This window comes from Epinephelus lanceolatus, chromosome 12, assembly GCF_041903045.1.
Source record: "Epinephelus lanceolatus isolate andai-2023 chromosome 12, ASM4190304v1, whole genome shotgun sequence".
Lineage (NCBI taxonomy): Eukaryota > Metazoa > Chordata > Actinopteri > Perciformes > Serranidae > Epinephelus > Epinephelus lanceolatus.
The window spans coordinates 17535872-17560467 of NC_135745.1; the positions used below are offsets into that span (position 1 = coordinate 17535872).

The 24596-nt window shown below is 40.1% G+C and overlaps 1 protein-coding gene across 2 annotated transcripts in view; it reads left to right on the forward strand.

The window, feature by feature from the left end:
- Positions 1–248: 248 nt before the first annotated feature.
- ankrd12 (ankyrin repeat domain 12) overlaps positions 249–24596 on the forward strand; it is a 49178-nt gene continuing 24830 nt past the window's right edge. Inside the window, exon 1 of one of the 2 annotated variants that reach the window (XM_033649764.2) lies at positions 249–429. The gene's annotated coding sequence lies outside the window, so the exon portion shown is untranslated. The remainder of the gene's footprint in view (positions 430–24596) is intronic. The other variant, XM_033649763.2, reaches the window with a different exon arrangement.

A 24596-nucleotide genomic window follows, 5' to 3' on the forward strand; every position in this document is an offset into this window, starting at 1 on the left:
CACGCCAGTAACCCACCAACAGATGTTACACACGCCGCTAGCTGACAAAATGTGACAGCACGGAGAATATTCTTAACATTAAAGGTGCGGATTTACTCACAGCGTCGATAAAACAAAGAGTTAAATCGTTTCCACACATACCCATCTACAGTCTATCCAGCAGACGGAGACCTTATAAGCTCGGTGGGGCTCAAGCGGTCACGTGACGCCCTCGACCAATGGGAACGGCGTTTGCATGTTTTGCTGGGCTTTTCTCGGAGAGGACGGGCGACGAACGGCTGCGATGTTTTCAAAACCAGCGATGAACGTCACACAGCCGTAGGCTACGGTTAACGTCCAATATTTAGGAAATAACTGTTTATATTGCGCAATATTCACATATAGCTGAACCTGAATGAGTCGGTGGGATACGTGTGACCCAGTTTAAAGGTAAGCGGAAAACTAGGTTTGTTGTTTGATTGCCTCGGATCATAAGGGGGTAAAAATCCTAGTTAACGTTAACCATCTGGCTAAGTTCTACAGCGAGCAGGCTAACGCTGAGCTAACGTGAAGTAAACTGCGTGTGAAAATTGAGTGTTATGTGTCTGCGTGGGCTTGGTATAGTTGTGTGCCACGTGCGTTACACACATTGAGTACTTTCTCTTCGCTAACTGGAATTTCACCCGTATCTGCGTCTAATAGCTCACTGCCTTGTTGAAGCGAGAGAACAGAAAGCTGATAGGAAAATGTCGGGGCGAAGCAGAGCGAGCTGGGTTAGCCCCAGCCAGCCAGCGAGGCTGTGTAGGGCTGGGAACGAGCTTGCTAGCTAGCTAGATTAAGCGCTGGGGAGGGGGAACGTTGTGAGGGCAGTGAAGGGGCTGCAGTGGGCTTTTGTCTCAGGCTGTGCTCTCGTGTTAAATATTTCCATTAAAACATGAAACTTGAATGCTCTTTCTGTTGGCCACAGAGTGACAGGGCACAACACATTTACTAGTGCAACGCATTTCGGGACATAACGTTAAAGATACCGTAGCTCGTTATGTTTACTTACCGTAGCCAAGTTGAAGATTTTAGCGCTCAATAACATATTGCTGGCTGTGCATTGAAGGCAAGCACGAGCGACATTTACCGTGAGGTGGGTGGTGTTGTCTGCAATGATCCAGCCAACGCCACCGTTTATTTACACCCAGCGCAGTCGTTGGAATAATAGCTATTGTAAATCCAGTGTAAATATATAGTAATGCTTTGCTAATTCATACAAGGAACTAGCATAGCTTGAATTACTAGGAGCTTGCGCCTCCCAGCCAATGACTGTGACATTTTGGGGGTGTGTTGCCTGATACAAAAGCTGCCTGTTTTTAGATGGCTGTCCGTGCAGCGACCGCTCTGAGCCAACAAAACGTCGACCTTACATTTAAAAATACCTAAAGTTAAAGCAAGATTTTGTAAAGACTGCATTTTACACACTTAAATGAACCTTATATTCACTTCCCATATACCATTAGCAGCACCAAATCGTGGTAAAATTGCAACAGTATTTGGCAGTTGTGTATTATATTTCATGTCTTTTGTAAGGCAAAGGCAAATAAAGCCTAAAATTGTACAACCATGCCAGTATTCCCAGGGATAGCAAGGCAGAGGTAAATTTTAATGTTTTCTTATATTATAATATTTTTTTAAATCTCAGTATTACAGGGTACGTTCCTTTGTGATCACAAGAGAACAGTTTGTCTTTCTGTTGCTGAGCACTGCTTGTGATCACAAAACCATTATGCTCAAGAGAAATGGCTTATGTCAACAATACATCAGAAAACATGCCACGATTGCTGGATGATACATGTTAGTTGTGTTGACATCAAAAATATTTTTCTCATAACCACCAAAAAGCAACAATAAAAGCATTTTAACCCATGCTCCTCCCGGATCCTTTGTCAGTTAGAATTTATGCAAAATAAAAAATTTAGCAGTCCTTAAAGGCATCATGAGCCACAGAGGTCTTCTTAATACATCCAATCTTGTACATACCTTAAAACTGGCTTCAAAGTCATCAAAGCCAACCAATGTTTGGCCATTTGCTGTTAAATTCAACTTCTGTTTTTGTGTAATTATTTGGCGGTGGCATCAGTCTTAGTTTTTCATCTTATTAGTCACCACATGCTCTCACAGGGTTTTGCATAAGCTCATTTCAAAAAGCTGTATGGCAGGGTTGTCAAAGTACCACAGAAGACGGAGAGTTTAGCTGGTTTTCAGGTTAAACTGAAAAACTACACTTAGTCATTACAGTCATTGTCACACCTTAAACCAGACAGGAAGAAGTAATCGATAAAATTGACTATGGTAATGTACCTAGTGTTTGAATGACCATCTACCTTCTTTTAGTCCTCCATGACACATCATGTTTTGGCTTACTGAGGCTATCTAAAGCACAGGATTTGCTACCTGCCACACTTAGTCATCGATGACCAGGAAATGCACAGGAGCTACAATTACAAAGTGCTTTAGAAATAATCGTGTTAATTTTCTATTTATTTATAGTTTCTAAAATTCAACAGCAATTAAGATAGTTGAGGAGAGCAAAGCTTCAAATTATGTTATGACATAGTAATACATATGTGGGTGAGAGTTTGGTGAGTAATCCATTATTCACTGGCTAACTAACATTTGATGTTAGCTGGTGCCTTTTTATATACTGACACCACAACAAACAAAAATGTTGATAGTCACAGCCCAGGCAGTAAAGAGAGACTACAGACTGCTTTTCAGAAATGTATCTAGTTCTTCTCCTATTAGTATAATAGCGTATCAGGTGCAAGCATGGCGTCTCCTGCTAGGGTTGATGGTCTGCACAGCCAGTTTGTACTGAATTGTGTGTGATGGGATTAGCAATCTTTTTGTTTAATGTGCCAGTGTAATCTAATTCTCCCACTTTACCAATGGTTTCTGGATCGCTCTCAGTCAGTATGTTTTTTTTAGTGTCCATGACAAGTTAGTGCGAATATCTCAATTTAACCACAGTCCCAAAACAAAAAGGACATGAGAATTGATAAAGATCCTGCACTTAGTGTACTTAGCGATCAAGGATGCATCAGATGGTGATTTGGCTGAGAATGAATGAGAAGTCCCACGGTGCTGAAGGTTGTAGTGTGAGAATAGGGTGAGTACAAGACATTTTTATTGCAAGATATCACGCCTTATAAATACTCTGGCATCAGTACCGCAGTACCTTTTTTTTTTTTTGTTGCGTCAGTGAGGCCAAGGTGTATCCTTTTACTTTCTGCAGTCACTCTGAAATGTTATGCTTTCTGACACTTGAATCTTTTGCCAGCTTATAGATATTTGACATTGAAACGATGGCGTATGCTTATGTTGTTTCGTGCATAGAAAGGTTGCGTCTCTAAACCTCTAATGTATAAACCTTTGTTGAACTGAAAGCTCTTCAGAATGCAGTGAAATAAATAGTATAGCATTAATTTCCACTTCATTGAGGTATATTTTACTTTGTGGTACAACTAATAGTATGATACATCTTGCACCCATGTATCGCATTTCTCTCACAGGTCTTAGAAAAATATTTGACGCAGATAAAGCAAACTATATGTTAGTGACCGACAATGGATTATCATATCAACTATGCTGAACAGAAAAGGCACACTCCTGTTATTGTTTTATAAGTAGGCTGGTTTTATCTAACTGATGAACCCAAAAACAGTAAATCACAACAGTACAATTAATTCCTCATTCTGTAATGGCACTTACTACAAAAATATCTTGAAGAAATTTTTGTTGTTGGTATTAATGGCTATTTTATGTAGTTATACAGTTGGGGGTTTTAGTTTAATATATTGATATCCACTAGGGCTGCCACTAACGATTATTTTCATTGTCGACTAATCTGTCGATTATTTCTTCGATTAGTTGACTAATCATTTCATCGAAAAATGTGTTAAAATGTTGAAAAATGTCGGTCTGTCTCGCGCAAACCCCAAAATTACGTCATCTAATGTCTTGTTTCATACTCACGCCAAAGGGTTTTAGTTCACTGTCACGGGAGAGTGTGTAAAGCTGCCAATATCTGAACGTAAGAAGCTGCAGTAAGAGTATTTTGGGGCACTTTTATAGTACTTTTCTATGAAAAATGACTCAAACCGATTAGTCGACTACTAAAATAGTCACCGATTATTTTAATAGTCTATTAGTCATCGATTAGTCGACTAATCGTGGCAGCCCTAATATCCACATAAGTATTAGGGGTGTAAATCACCAGTTTCATCATGATACGATATTATATCGATTCTTTGGACAAAGATATAATATTTTCTGATATTACAAAGTCTGGTACGATACGATTTCGATTCAATACAGTTCAGGAGTCTGTAAGCGATATTAGGCGATATTAAATGCCCATTTAACACAGTCTGTTACAGAAGAAGCTGCCACTCCTCTCTTTTTTACTTTGGCCATAAAACACATAAACAACACATAGATAATAAGTACAGTAAAGTTAACTTTAAACTGACTCCACTGGCACAAATAAAACAGCAACAACATTCAGCTCAGTAGTACCTGTCAAAGTTCAGAGACAAAACAATTGTTTTTTGCTAATCACCCATGATTAGCTTAAGCATGTTTACATTGCATAAATTAGCCTAGTGGCTAGCGGACATTTTTTATCTACTCATAGCTTAACTTTTCTTACTTACTGTTGGTTTAAGTCACTGTATCTCCCAACAGAACAGCTCGGTTGAATTTCAGCCTGCATGCATGTTTTTTCAGCCTAACATTGTTAAAACAGAGCAGCTAATGTTGCTAAAGCAAGGAGTTAGCGGAGTGAAATGCTCGTCCAGGCAGGTAATGTTACGTTACGTCTCTTGGCTGATTACCATCTGCGTGCCGCTGTTTGACACTGACACAGGCTTTCAAAATAAATGCCTATGCTAAAGATGACGATATGATCGAGGTTTCCGCTTTGCATCAGTTATATTGGATCTTTGATCATTAAATCGATATATCGATCCAGATCGATGGATCGTTATGCCCCTAATAACTACCATATGTGGATAAACACTTTAGTAATGAAAACAGAGTAATCAGAAAAATAGAAAGACCTGTATAATTAAACAGTGTAATACAAAAGCAGTACAATAACTGCTACATTGAAATGTCAAGCTTTCGTTTAAACTCTCAGTTTAGTTGTTTAGTTGTAGACATTTCATATGTCAATATATCAAGATGCACCACTGTATTGTTTACTTTATCAAGTGTCAATGCATATTGCGGCCCCAGACAAGGAGCAAATGAATCATTTTTGCTCTCTGGATTGTATTCTGGTTACTGTGTTAGTTGGAGTCGGTCCAGAATTAACTTTTTTGTCCACCGGCCAAATGGCTGGTGAATGTTTGGATTTTACCAGCCACTCAGTTGATTACCACTGTCTTTTTAAGGCTGGTGAGTGAAGCAACTCTACTAGCCACTTGCATATATTACAATCATTTGGCCAGTGGATGGTGCTAATTTTGTCCCTGGTATTGGTACCATGTCTGCTGTCTGGTAAATGCAGGGCTCTAGATTACCTTTTTAATTGGTCACACCCTTTTTTTTGTTATCAGCATCTAAAGTGACCCCTCAGTCGACTGAAATTGCCTCAAGTCGAGGAGCCGTTTCTTTGCAGTGTACTTCTGGGGATACTTTGGTCCCCAGATTTTGCTGCAAAGTGAGTGCTTTTGATGCTCACGCTACTCTTCGGCACAGGCAGCTGCAGACATGGAGGCAGCTGCCCAGAGGACCTGGTCAGGCTCTGAGATAACATTATCTTTGAATCCCTGAATATACATATTGAACAGCCAAATCTGATTCGACTGCCATAATTCTGAGTCAGATACAGCCCTAATATATATATATATATATATATGGCCCTTGCTGGCTTTTGCTGTGGATGAAGGGAAGGCTGAAGAACGAAGGAGGAGAGAACCGACCCACCGGTCTATGTGGCCAGCAGTATTAATTTCTTCTCCATTCATCTCCATTCCTTCTCCGTTGTTTTTGTTTAGCATGCATACATGATGTAATGGATGGTCTTTGTGGTTTGAAAGTTGAACATTTCTCAACTCTCTGCAACCAAGAAAAAATGCGAGGCCCAGCGCAGACTCATGTGATGCTGCATATACTGCAAAACATTGCTTTCACAGTATGCGCCTTTGACTGTCATGGCCAACTGACTAATGGCAGTATTAAATATCTGTGCATACCCCATGTATAGGGTGAATTTAACAGCAGCCAGTGGCCAAATATTGGTTGACCTTGACTGATGACTGTCAATATAACCAGCAATGTGGCTCCCACCACAGAATACAGCCACTTGTGCTGAGAGGGTGCAGTATTCTTTGTCAGAATTGGTGTTGGATATGCTAATTTCCTCTTCCTCATCATTTCTTGAAGGGTTTCCTTGACTGACTCATTTTGATCTTGTTTTTGCTGCTCCTCCAAAGCTTTTCCTTTCACTATTACCCATCCGTCTTTCTCTCAGACATTAGATTTGTTTTTATTCCTTACTAACAGTGCCTGTGCACAGTTTGTCACATGATTTCACACAGTCTTGACATTTTTTGGTGCAGTTTGGAAAGAAAAGCTTTTAGTTTGATGGAAGGATTTGATCTCCCTTCCAACACAAATGCAACTGTTGTCATATATGAATGAGATTGCATAGATGCATGATCAATATGGAATCAAGAATTTGCCAAAACGTGGGTGCAGTTTATAAAAATCAGTGTTTTCTTTACCATTATAAGAATTCTCTAGAGTGGCACAGCCTAATTAACAGAAGAAACCTATACTACTATGTTTTAGTGTAATTTTCGGCCATGCTGCTTCTGTCCTCTGCTCTCCGTGTTGGTGTTTCACCATGGCTGGATCTGGGGTTGAGCTCCTCCACACGTATCTGGGCAACTGGCAAATTGATTGAGCCAGTGCTTGAAATATCAAAAAGTAATAACAATTTTCCAGACATTAGTTCGCAAGCGACGCTCTTGGGTAGTCCAGAGGCAGCATCTGATGTGTCTACATCGAGCTAGCCGTCACTCGCATCTCCCTGCTCAAACCTGCCGCTGAAGAATTGGAGCGCCCCTCTATTCTGACCTGTAAATACATTGAAACAGGTTACGATACAAATGACTATGTCTGCTTTTCAAAATAAGGTCTTAACACAGTGTAAATACATACACGGAAATATGATTAATTGGATGGTATTCACTGACCTGCACTCCTTATGAACTAAGAAATTCCACTAAATTGTGAGGGAAATCACGCAATTCCTTGATGTTGGGTTGCTGGAAAAAAATCCTGACAGTGAACGTCATTGTTGGACCCTGCAGTCATGTGGAAGAGGTTCTCTGAGATGGCTAATACCGTGTTTACACTGGAGCAGTAAATGCCACGATATGTCAATTGTTGTGCAAGCAATAGCCTGGCAGTTCTGCGCTGGTCAACAGGTGATTTTGCTCCTCATCTCGTTCTAATCACATACAAAGCTCTGTCTGCCTGCTTGTTCACATTTGTGTGTACGCGTATATGTGTGCCTGCTGGTCTCTCGCTCTCTGTTTAGACACTACTGACAACATTTGGAATAAGTAGCAAAGTAACAAGCAGCAGTGATACTAGGATATTCCAAATAAATATGGTGGATAGGCAGATTTTGAAATTTCATCATGTGTGGGTAAAATAAATAGATTATCAGTGTATTTTCTTGCCGGATTTGCTCGCGGAGAAAACAGACCTGACACTGAGACTATTGTTGCAGATTGTGACCCTTTCTGCTTCCATCGCTTAAAATGGGCGCTAAAAGGAAGCGGGCAGCTCTCTGCAGAAGATCGGTGTGCTCTGCAACGCTTCTTTGTTCAGTGTGAACCTGGTGCAAGTCATCCGAATAAGAGGAATTCGATGACTGTTAAGACAGAATCGCAATTTTAATGTCCAATAACTGCCACTTAGAAAATCCCCCCATGTACATATAATGAAACTACGCTGAGCACACTGACATACCTGGTTAGTTTTTAGCCACCTTTAAAAAAGACCCACTTAAAAAAAAAAATCAACTTTAAATGTGTGCTGTATTCAGAATACTTTCACCACTTTACCTTGCAGTCAGACATCCCTTTTAAATGGTGAACTTTTATCTAAAACAACCAGACTTAATTGACAAAAACAGCAATTTTACTTTGCAGAACACGGGAGTTGGTGGTCTATGGCTGCCTAAATTAGTTAGTGTGTAAGAAAAGCAGTGAAAATATTCTAAATTTAGCATACACTTGAACTGAAACAGTTGTTTTTTGGTGGCTAAAATATGGTATGTTGCGGTCCCTGTCCACAGCAGTACATTGCTTGGCTTTCATGCGGATACATTTGGTTTAAAACGCTAGCAAGCCAACTGTACATAAATTAAGCACAGTAGAACTGTCAGATAGGTCAGACCACTGTGTTTGACTATATATCTTGAAATGGTATAGTTACAGCTAAAAGTAAACAAGTATGGCGATTTCACATTTCTCCACTATTAAAAGCAATTGCCAGTCTTAGTGATGCACCGAATATTCGGTAACCGAATATATTCGGCCAAATATTGCAAAAAAACACACATTCGGTATTCGGTGGAATAAGTTAAAAGCAAGGCCGAATAATAGTGGTGTGTTTTGATAACGCAATCAAACAGCGTGCCGTCTGTCACCGCACTCGCATTTGCGACTAAAAATAGTTTTGAGCAAGCAAAATAGGCTTAAATCATTCAGCACGCTGTGCGAGCAGCTTACAGATTTCAACCAGCAGCAGAAACGAAAGGCCAATCCCACCGGTTGTGGGTTGAATGGGGGTCACAGACACAGACAGTAATGTATTCCTGTCAATTACGGTGGCCGTCGGCTTACGGTGACGGAGAAGTCAGCTCCAATAATATCCTCTTCTTGGCATCATGACTGCCCAGAAGTACCTGAACAGCCGAGCCAGCCGAACACAGACCGTGCGTAATGTGTCAGAGGAGAAACGGGCCATTCACGGCCCACAAACCTCACCGCACTTTAGGGACTGTTCTTTACTTATGAAGGGACTTGTCAGGGGAGGAGGGTGGCTGGTTGATTCTTATTTTATTTATTTATTTTATTTTGATCCCCCCCCTATGTTAATCACTTATTGATGCTGTTTTTTTAAGTATGAATACGTCAATAAGTAATTTATTCCATTGAAATATCATTGATGTATTATAGAAAAGTGATTTATCTTTTTATAAATGACAAAAGACACATCTGCCTCATTTTCGCTGTGGTATTGCGATACTACTCAGAACCATGATATTTTGATTGGCATCGTACAGTGGGTCCCAATTTTGGTACCGTGACAACGCTAATCTGGAAGGGGTTCATCTGCAAAAACTCGGCTTCGGCCACAAATTTTCATTTCGGTGCATCCCTAGCCAGTCTTCTGGTCAGAAGTGATTGTTGTTAGCATGATGTCATGGTGATATGGTCTGTTGAAGCACTTTCTTTGATAAAAAAAAAATACTGCAATGTTGTGTTACTTAATATTATTTGATATACATTAGATTTTAAATATTTTCTTATTTAATTGCTGAATTTTAATTCTTCAAACACATGATTAGATTTTTTTTACTGATGACAAAATGTGCTTAAATCACAAAAGAGATTTCAGAAAAATTAAAACGAAAAACAAGTTAAAAAACGAAATCTGGAAATTATTAAAATTGATTGCATAGGGCCCTACAGAGTAAAATATTATCAGGTTATTTTTTATTTTTCTACTCCATTTATTTTTTGGCTGCTAGTTAGACTGAGCCATTTTTAGAGCATTTAATTTGTGTTCTTTGACATAACAGTATTTTGTAAATAAAATTATTAGCTAATCGTTCAAAAAACTGGATGAATTAAATCATGTGAATACTGATGGAAAATAGTTTGTTGCAGCCCTAATCTGAAGCTAGTCTGAGGAACGGCAGGGAGAAGATTTGGTCAGTTTGAAATGTTATTTTCTTCGTTCATTGCCAACTTTCATCCTCTGATCTCACCCGGATGCAACGAGTGCCAGGTCTGGATACAGAAAAATCAAATTTTCCTCTAATTTCTGCCAGATCATGAAAATCAGATGAGGGAGGGTCTGAAGTCACATCAGTTTTACACGTGCAATCCAAGCAACTGCTCACACAAGCAGGGAGAGGTACAGAGTGTGAAAAAGCAACACAGGCGCATGTAAAGAAATGCAGTCTCAGGAGATGCATAATGGACAGTTTGATTTGAAGTATGTACCATTAACACAGTCTTTACAAGCCGATGTCCAATCACACTGAAATGACAGATTTGCTAAATTACGTTTGAAGCCTTTCAAGATTTTCTGGCTTGGTAAACACTGGCACAGAAGGTACCTGCTGTATATGTAACTGGGAAACCATACCATGACTGCTGTAGCCTTGCTAGACAGATTTTAAGCCTCTTAGTTAGAGAATAGGGTATTGACCAAGGAACTGTAAAGCAGGAACAATTATGTAAGGACATACAGTATTCCCTTGTGTGCTGCTTTACAAGTTGCGTCTTTTTTGAAATTTCAGGGTTTTTCATCACAGTGGATCTGTTTATCAGTTAAGACATTTCATGCTTTTTAAAAATTACTATTAATTTGCTTTTATGTTCGACATAACACAAGTTAGAAGGGCCACTGTTTCTAATCTATTGATTTCTTTGTGTTAAAGCTAGTGATATGTTGTTTCGTTAGAGTGGAAGAGACAATGGCTGAAGATAGATTACAACACCGCTATCTTGCTTTTTAAACGCAACACAAAATAAACCACTGCTACGAATCTTTGCATTAAAGGATTAGATAAAAATTGTTCCATTGTTTTTCAGAATCAGTACAGTATCACAAAACATAATATTGTGATACTCGAGTGTATCCGTACTTTTTACACCCCTGATCTTATTGGTTATACATCACAAGTAATAGCCTATCAACACTGAAGGCTGCTGTGCCACACACGGCAAAGACAAACACAGACTGGAGCTGCTCTGGTGAGCAAGCAGAGCTGTGTGTCGAAGGCAACAGGTATTACTGAAGTTGTAATAAACATCACAATCCTTAGAGCTGCATTTGCAGAAACACTGGTAATGTTTTGCCATGAGTAATAGTAGTTACCTTGTGTAACTTGATTTGTTTGCAGGGGTGAAAACTTGTCACCTAATTGCAAAAATTGACATTTTTTATCCAAAACAGGTCATTAGTGAGATTCATGTATATCAGATAAGGTTTTGAAATGGAGGGTGGGGGGGCCTGGGACTGGGTCTGTGAGGACAGAGTCACAGGGAATCAAATTAGGTTAAGGTAAGAATCTCTTACAATAGCATTATGGTGTTCTTACTTAGCCTGATAAGGTTGAGTTGTTGAGTTGTTTTGATTTAGCGATGCTGGCCATCACATTTGAATCTAACAATCTGTGTTTTCATGGAGTCTAACATTAGTTAGCTAGCTACTTCTTCTTTCAATTTCTACTTGTGTTTGTGCTCTGGGACTACTCGTTTTATGTTACTGTTTTGCTGACGGTTACAATATAAGTTGAACTCCTCATGTTAGGTGCCAGCTAACTGCAGGGACAGCATGTTGAGTTCTCATTACATCATGAGGTGGAACTCTCAGTAAGGCTACTATCGGTTCATTCACTACGTCATCACTCTCGTATACTGCTTAGTGGAACGAGACAAAAACAGGCTGGAGGTGAGTCCTTCTCCCGACAGTGTTAAGGCAGCCTCAGACTGCAGATTCAGACTGTGCCAAAGTAATAACTAATGCCATGGATTGTTTATCCCTGCGTATAAGTGATCTAACGTGAGTTTTTCCCTAAATCCTGATGCTGAAATTTACTGGAAATCCACATTTTAAAGCTGATATTTTTAACAAGCATATTTCTGGGGGTTTGCATCTTTGTCACCTTTTCACCCCTGATAAGTTTACATCCTTGTGTGTGAATACAAGAACTGCGAGGAAAGGACGTGGGGGTGAGACGCCACCTGGATGTGGGCAAGAGATGTGACCAGATGATCAGAGTTTAGAAAGATTCAGTACAGTGGTGATGCAGACAATTCATACACCAGATGTATACAATGTAGACCTGGCAATCCGCATTCAGCCTGTGCTGGACCCATTCATATGAGTCGGTCTTGGCTCTGATTGTCACTGTCAGCAGAAGCTTCAGTCTGCAGTGTAGTCCAAGCACTTCACTGATAAACCAGAGAATTATACAGTCACATTGGGCTTCATGATGTTCATGCTGTTCCTGTTGGCTAGTTAGCTCCCATGCTAATAACTAGCCAGGGATGTGACAGTCTATTCCAGCAACAATCTAACGGCACCATAAATTACATATTCATTTATTGATTTCGTTAGAGGATACAGTCCTACTGGTTGGCATACCTCAGTAGACTCATGTATATGTTCATATAAAAAGTTTTGTGCATCACACATATTTGGATGGTACGTTAAGTAATTTAAAAAAATGTGGCAGGTTATCAGTTTTTGCATACCTTCATACCTTGCTGACATCACCGGGGTATATGGTATATGATGTTATTTGTGCAAAAAAAGACAAAAGTCATTGCCCCCCTCTATCTGCTGGCCAGCTTTTTAATGGTCCTGTAACAATATCCCCCCCACTCGCAGTCACCATCTTTCTCAGCTTGGCTTCCTGTACCACCAGTAGGGACTGACCTTGGGTGCTGTGCAGTACATCACCTAAATACTGCATCTCTGGATTTTTGACAGTATTGAAAATCATACCCTTCGGATTTCTAAATACCCTGGTGTACTGTAATGCTGTGATAACGTCCAAGAATAATTTAGCAATAATTATTCTTTATCCCTGAAAAAGATAGAAATGCTTACAAAATAACGCAGATTAAAGTCTGTAATGGTGGACAAACAAATGTCCTCAAGTGTGAGCCTCAGCTCATGATGTGAATTATAAGAGGAGTCAGTGTAACTCCTAAAGTTGGTGCCTTTTGTGCCGAAGTTTTCTCATGGGAGGCTTAGCCTAGCTGGCGATGAGATGTTGGGACTTAGATTTTGTCTTCAAGGTCTAATCCTTCTGTCATCTTGAAGCACACAAGCCTGTTAGGAATTCTGTCTGCAATAAAGGTGTGAAAGTACTGGCCTTGAACATACTATTATTGCACTTCCTCTTTTTTTGTTTTGAGTGATCACACCAGGGCAGTATCTTTAGGGAAACCCCCCAAAACGGTCAGGGTTTTTGTTTTACTCTTCTTCTTCCTCTTGTTTAAGATTCCTTCTAACTTGATTATGTTGAAGGTTTTGAAAGATTGTAATAAATAAGAAAAAATCCCACAGCACGGAGCGCCAAAGGCAGAAATCATCTGTTTCCTCTATTCCAGACAGCTTAAAACTCTGTAAATATCACTTTCACTTCAAGTTGTGGACCACTTTTATTGTGTTGCAGTTCAAACGAGACTGTGAAAGCGCTAGTGCCGTTTATGATATGAAGTGCCTCTAGCCAGGCATCTGCAGTTGGCTCCGCCAGCCGAGTATCTGCGTCTTCGAGAGGCCCAGCAAGTGTGCGTGCGTGCGTGTGTGTGTGTGTGTGTGTGTGTGTGTGTGTGTGTGTGTGTGTGTGTGTGTGTGTGTGTGTATCTTTGTGTGAAGAGGGTGGAGCCTCCTGATTACACAACATGTGTTAGCCTTTGCCAGCAGCTGAATGTGTGCAGAGCGTTGTTTTTGTTTGGTACGTTGAGTGCAGTATCTCGGTCTGTAACGGCTGATGATGCCTCGATAATCCACCATGTGCTTTTAAAGACTGACAATTTTAGAGCCTGTGACCTTCCTGCAGGAGAACACAGCATGACAACGCAGAATGGAGGAAAGGAAGGAGGGAGGAAAGGCTGGGTTGTAATATTACAATGTTCTGGGTTTTTAATAATTGATGAGCCTTAAGTTTCCTTTTATGAATGAGCAGGGAAAGATAAGCGTGTGCGTTGATGGTTTAGGGAGAAAAAAAGACAATTTGACAATGGGCATGTGGTTTAGATTCTTCATTGCTGAGCTGCTTTCACTTCACTGATGCCGAAGACAGCGATCATATCCTGTTTACTCTGGTTCTAACAGTGACCATGCTTTCTGAGGGCTGAAGACCCTCCTGCTGCTAAATGGGTTAATGTGTATTTCACTCCAAGGACATTGACTGAATTTGTTTTATCTCTCTTTTTTTTTATCGAATTAAACTTTTCTCCAACCTTTCAACCTGAGGCTTTTTCCGGAAATGTGGTCAAATGTGGTTAATCATTGACAGTGGTATGGCTTACTATTCATGCAGCTATTCATGTCTGTACTTGTTTTCGTTTACAGAGGTTTAAACCTGATCTGAAAAACAGCATGGCCACATCTATCAATTAGGGCTGGGCGATATGGCCTAAAAAAAAAAATCTCTGAGCCACTATGAACTACGGGAGCCAAGCGTGGAGCGGCAGTGGCGGATTGTAAATAGAAACTCAATTTTCATTAAAACAAATCGGCCTAAACTACAAATTCGAATTAATCTATAAAATCGATTTATCACACAGCCCTACTATCAATAGTTAATTTTCAGATCAGTTGCATACATTATAAGACAGTGACATGTAGTATACTCTAACAAAGAGACCACTACCATTAAAGTTAAATTTGTTTCAATAATGGATTTAAAATTATTTGCTTTTAGAATCAGTGTCTTATTAGCAATTTCAGCATTATTAAGGATGACGGAGTTAAAACTTAGAGTATTTGTTTTTGTTTAGTAAAATGTTGCATGCTGTATTTAGGCAAGGCGAATTTATTTATATAGCACAATTCATACACAAGGCAATTTGAAAGTGCTTTAGCGACATTTCAACTTTAATATTGAAAACATGCACTAAAAGATTGAATAAATGGAGCAACATTGTGTTTAATGGGTTACGTGTAGTCATATTACTATACAGTTTAGAGGAATGCAAATATGGTTGCAATTAGACTATTCCAGTGGCGTGTTAAAATTCAAATTGGTTCACATTTGCTCAACAAGATGACTAATGTTGAATATAATGAAAGCAGAACTAATCAGCACTGAAATAGAATTTGAAGAGAAAGGAGTTGAAATGACTCAGGCCAAGTTCACATTACAAGCAAATGTAAAATTAAATTTAATTAATTAAATTTTTTTTGCTGTCATGTGATATAGAACTTCTTTTTATTTCTTTATTTCAGTAGCGTAGATACAGAAATACGTTTCTTTCTCTTTTTTTTTTTGCCCAATCAGATCTCAGCCACTTTCATATAGGGCTTGGCAATATACTAGGGATACAAATTATCGATTAATTCATTAATCGATAGTTGTTTCATCTTATCGATCGATGATCGATTAATTGATAAGCGGCGATTTTCCTGAGAAGCTGAATTTCCCTCTGAATCAATAGGTTCTATCTATACATAACATAAAAAGCTATATCTTCCTTATGATATACAGACAAAATGCAAATCATATTCCTTAATGAAAGATTTATTTTGGGATATATTTGGGATACACTTGAGGGCAGGCAATAGCATTTTGGTAGCATATCAAAGATATTCTGAACAGTAAATATCAAAATATTACACAGGCTACTTGTAACCATGTTACATATTCGCTGAGTAATGCCCTCCGCTTTCCCAGCATCACATACCGTCTGTCCCAACGCTGTGGTGATTGTAGGCTGTGAAGCCGATCCACTCGCTCCATGTAGCACTACTGAATGTGTCGTATTCAGGTGGTAATTCAACGAACTTGTGGAGTTGTTGTACTTTAAAATACTACCAAGTATTGTGCATTTGGCGTCTTTGTCGTCATTAACCAACTTAAAATGGCTCCACACTGCACTCCGTCTTGTCCGCTTCATCATGCCGCTTCGTGTTTATGTTGTTCTCATAAGAGCCCTGCTTCTCGTGTGTTCTTGCGTGTGCATCAAGTATGTCTGGCGTCAAGAGCGCCCTCACATGGACTGGTGGGGAATTACGGGTTTAAAAACGCAATTAATTGCAATTAATTTGTTTTAATCGAGTAATTTCTTATCGACAATTAATCGATAATCGATTAGTTTTTGGATATTGTAATATTGTAAGTGTTGTCTTTTACTGGTTTTAAAGGTTGCATTGCAGTAATGTGAAGTTATTTTCTAAACTTTGTAGACTGTTCAGGGCTCAACAATAACGACTGCCCAATTGCCCGGGCCAAGTAAAACTCAAGGTCGGGCATGGAAACTAACAACTCACTTTCCCGATTGGGCAAGTTGCTAAAAATAGTAAAAGTTAATAACTAATTGATAAAATAAATGTATTTTAAAACGTGCTCTTCTGCTCTGATGCAGCGGTCTCTCTGCCTGAAGTCACAGGCACACGTAACAATGTCCTACCCACAGCCCCCATTGATATTATTTTGCGCGATGGACGCTTCATATAATAATATAACAGTATACTATTTATGGTGTTATGTCATCGTGTCATTTGTGTCTCTACATGGTCACGTCTTAACAATTCTCCTCTGCTCTCTGTATCGCGCACGGCGGAGTTCCACCACACACACAGGTGAGCGGAGTGTGGCTCGGGCCGCATTTTCCTGACCAAACCTGACCCCGAGCCCGGTGCAGTTTGTCAGCTGACAAAGTTATTGTTATGGACACTGTGTAAATAACCATCAATAGACTGCTGTTACGCACAGACAAACAGCTGCTCGCACAGCAGCGCAGCATGGCACTCGTGCTGAGCTTGTGTTGCGTTCAGGCGTTGTCACGTAAATAACAACTTCCAACACTTAAATAGGTCATAGCACAAAACAGCAGCATGTCATGTGACTTTTTTTATTATATTCAATAAAATTGTATGTTCCTAAATCTTGAGACACCTCGTATGTAAGCTAGACATTTCACCTGCTCATTACTGTGCACAAATGTACTGTATGTACTTAGTCCTAAAGAGCCCTTCTGGTGCCGGTAGATACATACAAACATCCCAGCAGGCTGTGCTTTGCAAGCATACAAAAAAGTTTCACGCAAGTGAAAATGATTTTTCATGCGTGTGCTTCACCTCCGCGGCTACAACTCCATCCTAGGGGAAACACTGGATGGTGGATGTGGTAGTCTACTGGTAGAGTAGAGAGAGAGCTAAGTAGCGTTGAAGTAGAGTAGAGCAGGGCAGAGAGATGGAAGCAAAATATATTAAACCTGGTGTTAATACAGCAGAACTGGAGAGAGGGGTGAAAAATAAATAGAGGTGGGCATGGCTCAAGTAGGGCGCAAAATTATAGAAAGAACAATTGACAAATTTTTCACTTAAAGCCCTGACACTGTCATTTTTGTGTAGGAATTAAGATACAATACATGACATATGTTGTTTTAATTAATAAATACAGTGTGAATAAAGATTACATAACATAAAAATAACTGCAGTCTTTGTTATTTGATAGCCGCTTAAATTAAACAATTTTTATAGGGCAAGTAAAAACTGACTTCGGGCAAGTAGATCTCTGACCAACTTGCCCAACCGGGCAAGTGAAAAAAAACCTTAGCGTTGAGCTCTGCTGTTCTAGCTATTATTAGACTTTACCCACTTCAACATTATATCCACGTGACTGGTGATTAATAATCAGAAATCTCATTGTGTAAATTGATTTATCGATATCGAGGTATTTGCTCAAAGATATTGTGATTCATTTGTGGTTCCTTATCCGATAAATATGTGATTACTGGCTATGCAGCTGCCGTGAGAATGGTCATTTCTGAATTCATGTGTGTTTTTCCTATACCTCCATGTTTTTCCACATCACACTCACCATACAGTGTTGGAGCGGTCTGTTGAAATTACAAAAGAAGAACAGCAAAAATGGAGGAGGGTAGTCCGCCGTCACAGCCGCGCTGTGAGGCGCCAACAAAGTATTTGGAATGTAGCCTCGGGCAGCGAAGGTTTTGGAGTAACTGTTCTACGTGAATCTCTCCATATCGCAGCAACACCACTCCTGACTCCTCTCCCGCACCGTCACCTCTCTCCACAGAACTTCTCTAATGGTTGCTAATAGAGCTAAAGCTATGGCTTTTGTGATTCTTCTTCTTGTCACCCTCAGCCTCAACATCAAATTATCATCCAACCTCTGCAGCAAGTATTTATGAATAGATGAATGCTTGCACTGCTATGTCATTAATTTTCCCCTCAAATGCCTGTCTTACAAATGTGACTTTTTTGTTGTTGTTCCAGTGCTCATGTGTGGAGTTTGGGTTAAGGAGTTTTGGCTTTGGGAGTTTCTGAAACAGTTTATGTTGTCAGTGCAGTGGAAAACACAGCAGTTGGAACGTTTGAAAAGATGACAGAAGCTCACGTATGTATGCGCATCAGCCGATCTAGGTGTTGCATAAGGTAGGAGTAATTGTAAAACCAACTGGTCTCTCATTTTGTCATTCCCAGATAATAGCAATCCTCTGTGTCTGGCCTGTTCTCCCTCCCGGCACTGAAAAATATTCAAATCTAGATACAGAGCAACCTTTTGTCACCACAGAGTTAGCCCTTGGTGTTGACTTAACAATCTGATATACAGTATGTCTCATGGCTGCAGCTGTACCCTCCGTGCTGCTATGCCACAAATTTATTGACAAGTAAAGGTTTAAATTTGTTTTTTGGCCTTGTATGTAGACTACTGGAATGGTTAGTGTTCACCACTATTGGCCATCTCAGCAATACACAATGTAAAATCACAATTGAAGTAGGAGGTTTCTTTTTCATCTGAAATGGTGTTTATTGTGTCTTCGTACACAGAGTGCACTTGAGTGTTCAAATGTGAGGTAGTCAGGCCAACTCGCATTATTCTGTTATACTTACGTGTCAAGATTACCAGTAGCAGTTGGAATAAATTAAGCCCAAGGTCTCATGTTTAAAATGCAGGAATTGTCCTGATACAGCAAATAGTCACAGCAGTCAAGTGTTAAATTTGCCTTTTTGTCGCAGAAGCTCATCTCTTTGACAGTTCCTGTGATCATTTCCTTTCGCCACACACAGCCTCACGTTTTAAATTGAATACTTGGGAATCCAAATCAATACAGATTTATTGATATGAATGTGCTGGTTTAGATGCAGTGCTGACTATAGAAATACATCAACTCTGAAATGCTAGTATGGCTGGAAATGGTTTCTGCAAATGAGTTCCTACCTCAGGGCAAGGGAATATTTTTCTCCTTTTCTGTGCATTAAGACTGGAGTGTCGAAAAAGGAGAGTGATATTTGTGAACCAATAGTTAGTAGAGCTAAAGTGAAAGTGTGAGGAAAATCGGTGGTTCCAGCTTCTCAAATGTGAATATTTGGTGCTGTTTTAGTCTCCTGTTCTTGTAAATTGGATATATGCAACATTTGGACTGTTGGAAAAGCTGGGCTGGTATTTACCAGTTTAAAATGGAGTGTCTTTCACTTTCCTCTTGTTTTCTTCCATAGTAGCAAGCATACACTGTTTTATTGGCAAATAATCTTTTTGGTCAGTGTGCGGATGTTCAACCTGTGTGTTGGCTTTTTTAATTATTAATGTGCACAATAAAGTAAGCTCTGTTAGTGCACTTTGTAGACAATATGAGGTGTTTATCTGCATTATCTGAAAAGCTCAGTGGTAAATACACTGAAATGAAACTGCTACTAATCTTCTTGCTGCCTGGCTGTTGATCAAAGACGTTGTTTGCTCAGTAGTCTGTGTATTCCTTACACTCCGAAGACGCCGTGTCAACCTTTACATGCAGGCCTCGCCGAGTCTTACTCTAGCACTGCAAAGCTGTGGTTTTGGCACAGCTCAAGCAGCCATGTGTCGCGCCTGTGATCGGATCGACATCTCATCAAGCCTAATAGGATGTGGCAGGTGTAGATGGAGTCATGTCTTGAATGTAATGATGAAAACTAACATAACATTTCCTCCCATGGTTCATTTTCCAGACTGAGGCCTGCATGTTGCTCACATGGAGCCCCGCAGATTGGGGATACCTTGAGGTTGTGACACTTTGTTAGAGAAGTGTTTTGTTTTATAGTCATGTGGGAAGCTTCGGGTACAAAGATGACAAAGCAATTTTATTAATGTGCGAAGTGCAAAAGATTTGAGATCACTGTTTTTGAGTTAACACATCCTGTTTTATTGCTGCTCATATTCTTGTCAGCATATGAGTTGAAAAGTGACCAGAAATTAAGGTTTTCTGTTTACTTAACACAGATGTTTTTCCACAACAAATATAATGAAATAAGCATGTAATTTCTGAATTTTGAACAATGTTTTCTATCAAATTTCCACAGCTTAATTTCTGTAGTCGATATTGGACATTTCCTTGAAAGAACAGCAACAGTTCCTCAGTGTTTGGTCCAGTCATGTGAGCTTTGCACTGTGGCGGAAAAAAGAAAAAGACCCACGCCTAGGTCCTAACCTTTGCTCTAATCCCTCCCGCGTTCCCTCTCCCCTCCCTTTTAACCCATAATCAGCACTAAAGACTTCATTGTTCTTGTCCGCTGCTCGAATATCTGATCATTAACCTACATTTAGAGCAGTGGTGGTAGGCTTCTTAAGGCTCCCGGACTCTCTGTGACCAATTTTAATGGGCGTGTTTCCGTGTGCTGAACCCTGTTCTCCTGCCAGTAAAGTTAACCCTATTTACGCCTCTCTCATACAAACATTAGGCTATTTTATGAGGCTTTTGATTTGTGTGTGAGCCATGCCCTGAGCCTCTCCCTTGTAAATTTAGGGCTATTCCTGTTTTTATGGAAGCTTTTAAGTGATGGCTAAGGCTGTGAAACTGTTCGGCACTCAGTCTTACATAAGAATACACATTTAGGACACATAAAGTACATTATGTCTGGGTCTTATAACAGTTTAATGCTTGGATTATTATGATTTAAACCAGAAATTTGGAGTCCTGAAACTGTTTTTGCCAAACTGATATGATTTGTCCTTAGTTAAATTCAAGAGTATTCTTGCTGTGCTGTTGGATGAGCAGAAAATCAATCATTTGGTTCTCTTGTGAGACTCCCATCAAAATGACCATTTTGACTGTTAAAGGCGCTGTATGTAAGAATGTGGCCAAAATGGTTACTGCACTCAAATTCAAAATACTGCCGTGAGTTGTGTCCGCTGCCGCGAGTTGTGTCCCCCCCCCTACAGATTCGAGGTTGCTGGACAGCGGCACGCTGGAGACTGATTTGTTTGCCCACGGGCAGCTGCTGTGGCAGGGCTGCGTCGCTGCGTCCTTCATCTTCAGTATTCCAGGGGACCGTTCGAGCAAGTCCGGCTTCTCTGCTGCTAACGCTGCTGCCAGGATACAGCGGAGGAGGAGTTGGCTGCTAATACTATGTACCGGGACACTGCTAATGCTGCTTGCCGTGCTGCTGTAGCTCAGTCGTAACTGTAACTGATGCTGAGACTCTACTGACTGCGTGACTGGTAGACGGCGGTGGGTGGCGCAACAGGCCAAAACACAGATTCAAAACATAAACACGATTTGCGGACCATAAAATTTTTTTTTTTTAAATGCGAATATTCTGGCTGTACTGTTGTTGTCGGTGAGATCAGTATGTTATATGAACATTATTCCTTAGTCTCTGTGACATATTAGGATGATACACAACTGTTTGCTTTAGATTTCTTACATATAGCTCCTTTAAACCAGGCGGTCTCATTTTGACCACCAGATGCCATCTGTAATGGTGGCTGGTGCCTTGATATTTTATCAGTTTCTGTGAAATTTTGGCAGCAGTTGTCTTCTGCTTGTTCATACATTTACTCACCATTACTGGCAATGGTAACCCATGCTTTTCCCATGTGGAGGAGGTTGAACCAGAGCCTGTCCACCTCTTCCCAGGAACATGGGTCATTTATGCAACCGAACAACTACTGGAACGAAGGCCAGACACTCTGGTTGGAGGAGGCGTGTTTCGTCTGTCTGGGGTTAGGGTAGTGAGAGGTGAGCAGACGCATTGAGGCATCCAGTGTCACTTGCTGTTTGTCTGTCCATGTCGAAATCAGTTCAGATGACCCAGTGACGGGAGGAAGAGAGCTTCACTTATTTGGTGCATGCAGTTTTTATGCTTTTGAATGTGGTCGACAGCTAAAGTGGAAGGATTGCATGACCGTGGCTAAATATTACCAATGTGTGGTAATTTTAACTTGTTCATTTTTTAAGTAATTTGCAGGTTTTTTGATTTTTGTATGCTTTTAGTTTGGGCATTTTTCTCGGGTACTCCAGTCAGTGCTGAGTACAGAGTTAAATACCACAGCAGCAACTGGCCTGGTTTACAAATTACTACAGGGTTATTTCTAGAGTTAAGTATTATTATTCTATCAGTGGTTAATCCTCTATACTGTTATTAATAAATATTTTTGCTCCATTAAAAATTACACACATCCATATAAACCCCAGATCTTTTAATTTAATGTTTTACAATTGCATACCTAATATGACTAACAGCCACAAACCTAATGTTCAATTCATAAAGACAGTAAGTATAAAGAATATATATTTGATTTTTGTACATGATAAATACATTGGATGAATACCTCATCATAAAGAAATGGGATTCATCAATTTTCCATCATTTTAACAATAATTTAAATTACTGACATGTTGAAGATTAGGATTATCTTCTTATTTTGTATTGTCAATGGGATAATAATTGGACTGGACATTTCTAGGGCATGTAACAGATTTGGCACACACAGTGCGAGGTATTTATATGTTGCAGGCACAAAAAAATGGTCAGTTATTTAAGCATGTATGCTGTTAGTCTGTGCGTGTGTGATCATGTTGAAGATGGCTGGCTCTTTGCTGGGTATTGTTGCCGCCTCCTGCCCCTCTCCCGTAGTCTCGGTAATAGGGCCTTTGCGCTTGGCTTTGTCCTGCTACTCATTAGGGAGTCGGAGGAGGAGGCGGAGGAGACGAAGGCTGGGAGTGGATGCGCAGCTGAGAGAGACCTCCCCCATCATTTAGCCTGATGGCATACAGGACCACAATCACGTGACCGGCTGTTTACTGTTGCAGCAAGCGTAGTGTGTCTCCTTGAGCGTGTTACAGGATTTGCCTGCCTGCTATTGTAGGAAAAATCTGACTCAAGCTTTAACATAGATTTCACATATTCTTGCTAATAATCCAATTGGTTTTATTTCTACTGGTCCATAACCTTTTAAACGCAGTGATGAATTCAGAGCGTGTTTTCTATTCGGTTCCTTTGTGTGTGCAGTCGTAACTGCAGCCACATGGGAGACCAGGGGAAAATCATATATATTTTCCACATGGTGTGTGTGAGAGCTCACAGCAGGCAGTACTCTGCGAGCTGTAGTGGAGTAATGTTGCTGCTGCTGCTGCTGGTGCGGGTGGTGGTGGCGTACTCTGCACTCTGTGTGTCAGGCTCCATGCTATTCTTAGCCCTCTTCCCTCCCTGTCCCATCCTGCAGTCTGTGGATCAGGTTACTGTACTGTGTGTGCTCTCCATCCATCCCAGCTACACCACCCCCACCACTCTCCTCCTCACCACCCCCCAACTCCTCAAACCCCCAAACCGCTACACTCATGCAAGGACACGCACTGAAGCAGCCGCTCTGCTGTCAGGGCCAACATGCTCCGGCACTACAGGGAAATGGTTGTTATTGTTGTTAGTCAGGAACCAGTGGAGTTAAAGTGCAGGAACACCAGGTTATAAATAAATACAGAGACATCTGCTTCTCAGAGGGACCAGCAGTGCAGCCAGCACATTTAACTTGGGATTTTAGTGACTTAGTTCAGTCAGTGCAGGTGGATATTTAGATATTTTTAAATTCAGACCCATATTTTTCATTACAAGTGGTTGTCATGCCCAGGCTTTAAGAGGATATCTTAGAAAATATGTCGTATTTTTAAGTCTCATAATCTGGAAAGAAAATTGACCTCCATCCCTGATGGCCACCATGTTTTGGTCATCCACTGAAACTGTTACAGTAATGTGTAGTAGGGCAGAGTATCAGTCAAAAGATTTTGATACTGGTACTGATAACTTGAATTTGATACGGGTTCCTAAACAGTTCTTTTTTTATTACCAATTTTATAAAATCCATTGTAATGAGAAAGAAAACTAACATTACACATCATAGTACAAATCTGTAATTTTATTTTTCAGCTCCTTGGCTTTTTACACACACAAAGCAGTTTCATAACATAAAATATATAAACCTATTTACCACATTGTGGTTTAACTTAAGCAGTATGTTTCAACTCTTAAGTGTTATGTTTCAGCACCTTGGCATTTTCCCACTCAAAGCAGTTTAACAGTATAAAAGAATAATGTTACCACAACTTCATCTAAGTTCAAGTCACTCCACGTATTACAGTATTATTACATTTAGTCAAAGTACAGATTGGCAAAATTTCTATATCTGCTAAACAGTACCTGCTAAAATCCCAGTCATCATAGTGCGGTTTTAGGAATCTTGGATGAGGGGGAATATGGTGGTGAAAATTTTGAAAGAGATTCTGTAACGTTGGGGAGATTTTAATGCTGAGAGGAAAATGGCTGTGGTCCGTTCTTCTTCTTGCAGTCAAACATAG